Consider the following 3,981-nt stretch of genomic DNA (forward strand, 5'->3'; position numbering starts at 1 on the left):
TGTGAGAGTTGGTCTGTGAAGAAAGCTGAGCACTGAAGAGCTGATGCTTTTGAACTGTGGTGTTGGAGAAGATTCTTGAGAGTCCCTTGGAGTGCAAGGAGATCCAAACAGACTGATCCTAAAGGAGATCAGTCCTGGGTGTTCATTAGAAGGACTGATGCTGAAGTTGAAACTCCAATACTTTAGGCTACCTCATGCTAAGAGCTGACTCATTGGAAAAGACCCTGATGCTGGGAAAGATTGAAGGCAGGAGGAGAAGAGGACAACAGAGGATGTTATGGTTGGATGGCATCATTGACTTGATGGACATGGGTTTGGGTGGACTCCAGGAGTTGGTGATGGACAGGGAGGCCTGGTGTGCTGCAATTCATGGGGTCGCAAAGAGTCGGACACGACTGAGTGACTGAACTGAACTGATAAAAAATATCAGAGTATATCAGATGCAATAAAATAGTATTGCTTCACCTAAGAGTGTTCTAGATCACAGAGTCAAAAATCACACCCTGCCTTAACAGTCAAAATTAGAAAGTCATGGGTTAGATGAGTTTTATAACATGAATGCTCACACATCAGATGTACACAAAGGTCATTTGTGGAGTTTTGATATCAATGCTTTTTTACAAGTTGTCTGTAGGCACTATTTTTATTACCTAAGCCCGCCCAGAAGTGATATGAAATGCAATGAATCATCACTCTGCTCTGATCTTTAAACAGATTAGTTATACATGCATGGAAACAGGTTAGGTATCAGTAGCTCAAAATGAGTCAACGTGATATAGCTGCCTCCAAAAATAACATCATGAGGAAATACATCTTTTATTTTTGTTTTGTTTGCTTTTCTATATTATACAGCATCTTCTACAATATATATTTTCTTTTCTAATTAGGTGATTGAAAACTGAAACTTTAAAGAAGTAAACATTGAAAGAACAAAAATGAACTAAAAGGATGTTATCATTCATGCTTTTTTGTCTGTAGGGAGCACTTATTTTTTTTTTCCACTCTTGGAAGCTGACAGTCAAAAACTCCTAAAGGCCTGGTTTTTGGACTCTAAGAGACCTGCTGTGTGGTGTGATGATGGATGGCACTTAACATCTCTAAACCTGTTTTCTAATTAGTAAACTGAGAATAATACTACTGCCTGTCTCACAGGTTTATTGCTGTGAAGGGCATGTCTGCAATAATAAAATCCAGCATCTATGGAACACTTGCAATATGCTGGAGATTATTCAAGGCGTATTTTGTGGACTGGCTTATGTGATTAACTCAGACGTAGGAAAGACTGGGTACAAACATCCAATGAAAGAGAACTAAGAATAATGGATGGCAGTTAAAGAGGGATGAATTCAGAACAAAGAAAGACTTTGCTTAAAACCCAAGCTGGACCAGATGAAGAAGTTTATTTTGTTGGAAGTAGGTAGTGGTTTCCTACCTTTACAGATGCTTGGGGAAATGAATGCAGTGATGCATACAAAGATTTAAGTTTTTACTGGATGAAGGGGTAAACTTGCAAAAACTGTAAATTGAAATGCCTGTGAGGCCAGACAACTAATGTAAATGAGCAGAGCAGTCTGGGTATGGAATAATAGGGGATGGTGGGAACTGTGGGGAGCTGGAGGTATGTCCCTACCCACTGCCTTTGCGGGTCTTCAGCCTGGAGGTGTCTTCCTGCAGATTTTTGCAGAGCTGCCTTCTGCTTCTTTGAGGCTCACTCACATAGCTTACTGCCCTGCTCCAGTATTCCCCATGGTATTTCTCTGGAAGTTCTATAAGGCCCTGCTTATTCATTTATATGTTTTCTGTCTGTTCTCATCTTTTCAGAATATAATAGAGATTCCATAGGCATGCAATAAATAAAGCGCTGAATGAAATCAAATAACAAACTAAACAACCCATTCAAATGATCCCTGAAACAATATTTGCAATTTAGTTCTCTTGCTCTAAGAGATAAGGTTTGAGGTGTTGTTTTTATAGCAGTTATGACACAATTCCAGAGAAATATAGAGATGCTTGGAGAAGGAAATAGCAACCCACTCCAGTGTTCTTGCCTGGAGAATCCCAGGGACGGAGGAGCCTGGTGGGCTGCCTTCTATGGGGTCGCACAGATTTGGACACAATTGAAGTGACTTAGCAGCAGCAGCAGCAGCATAGAGATGCTAAAGTCATCACTGGAAGGTTGAACAGCAATGGAGGTGTTCTATATAGTAGATTTTTCAAGATCCAGAGTATAAAATGGAGAACTCGGAAGGAAAAGAGAAGGACAGAGAAATTTTCCTTATGTTTACTAGAGTAAGAACATCAAAAGGCATTATTAACACAAACCATTTCAAACTTACCGTAGTAGCTCCGCCTTGCTACCCAGGCAAAAATATCCTAAATTGAGGAAAAAATGAAGAGAAAATTAAACGTGCAAGCCAAAGAGTTTTTATTTTTTCCACACCCATATATTATTATGATTATTACTTTAATATAAGCAAAATCAGTACAGCTCTCAGAGTCTAAAAAAAATTAATTTAGAAGAAAGAATGTTTTTAAAAAGAAGGAGAAAAAATAAATCAATCTGGACCCTAACCTGATAACTCCAGGTAACTTCTCTTGAATCTCTAGGAGCCAAGTAAGCCCCTTGGTGTAGTGTATCTTGTGATTTGTAGGTTTAGTGTATTGACCTACATGCCCTAGCTTACTTTAATGCCATTACATTTCACTGAAAAGAAACCCTGAATATTGCACTTCTCCCATAGAAGACAGGCTTTACACACACATACACACACAACTGGTGGAAGGAGACTAGAAGGTATGGATGACTGTTATGTGAAACCCTATGTTCTTCTCCTAGCTCTGAAATCATGTACCCACCTAATGTCTCTTGTGCTTCTTCTATTAAGTGGGTGTTATAAAACCATCAACAGTTTTACTCCCAATAGGGATAAAATATTGTTATTGAGGGAATGCAAAAAGAACAAAATGGGAGGGAACAAATCTTGTATATTACAATGGCTTTTGACTTCCAAATCTCAACTTTACACAACCAGTGCTTATTTCTCCATATTTAAATTCTCAGAATTTAAATATCATGTTTGTAGAACAATAAATTTAAGATAAATTAAAAAAAAAGAACAAGGTAAAAACCAAGAAAGTTATATGAAACTGAAAACATGTGGCTCAAGAATACTTCTGTGGGCTCAAGAATATTTCTGAATATTTCAGTCCTGAGGTGACTTACTTCTCCTAACCAAGAATACCACAAACATGACCAACAATGCCAAAATAGTAACCAAGATTCCAATGTAGACTCCCTTGTTGGTGCTCATCCATGTTTCCTGTGCCAGCACCGCAACCTACAGAAACATCAGCAGATCAAACACAAAACAGAAAAATAAAGCGATCTTGTTAGAGTTACAGGCAGAAAACATTTCAGAAAATAACATACCCAGACAAATTATTGTTTATTGGCCCCTGGCTAGTTCTGGATCATGAAGAGTAAGACCAAATGATGTAAAGTTATAGCCTTATGATGAAATTCTAAAACAACACAAAGTTCAAAATGTATTTGGGAGTGGTGGAAATGTTTACATCTTACTTGCAGTGATATTTAGAGAAGGGTACAGACTTGTTAAAACTCAAACTGTATGCTTCAAATGAGTGTGCTTTATTAATTTATATATTTTATAAAAAATAATCTCTTTTCATAAATAATCCTCTTATGATACTACTCAAAAACAATTTTGGTTCCTATATGAGTAGCCTTGGTGGTGCTATTTGAATGTGTTCAGTTACTGAAACTGGCCATTAATTAAAACACTTTTTTGAACTAGAATTCAAGATTCTATATCTTTATAAATGGGCATGAAAGTAGCTGCTCAGATTCATGGCTCTGCTTAACAATTAAAATGTTGTGCAATTGGGAAAAAAATTCCTAGTGTGACAGATCATCACTTCCTAGAGTAAACACAAAATATACCCAGTCATCATGCTTGCCTC

Source organism: Bison bison, unplaced genomic scaffold (assembly GCF_000754665.1).
Source record: "Bison bison bison isolate TAMUID 2011002044 unplaced genomic scaffold, Bison_UMD1.0 scf7180017864363, whole genome shotgun sequence".
Classification (NCBI taxonomy): Eukaryota; Metazoa; Chordata; class Mammalia; order Artiodactyla; family Bovidae; genus Bison; species Bison bison.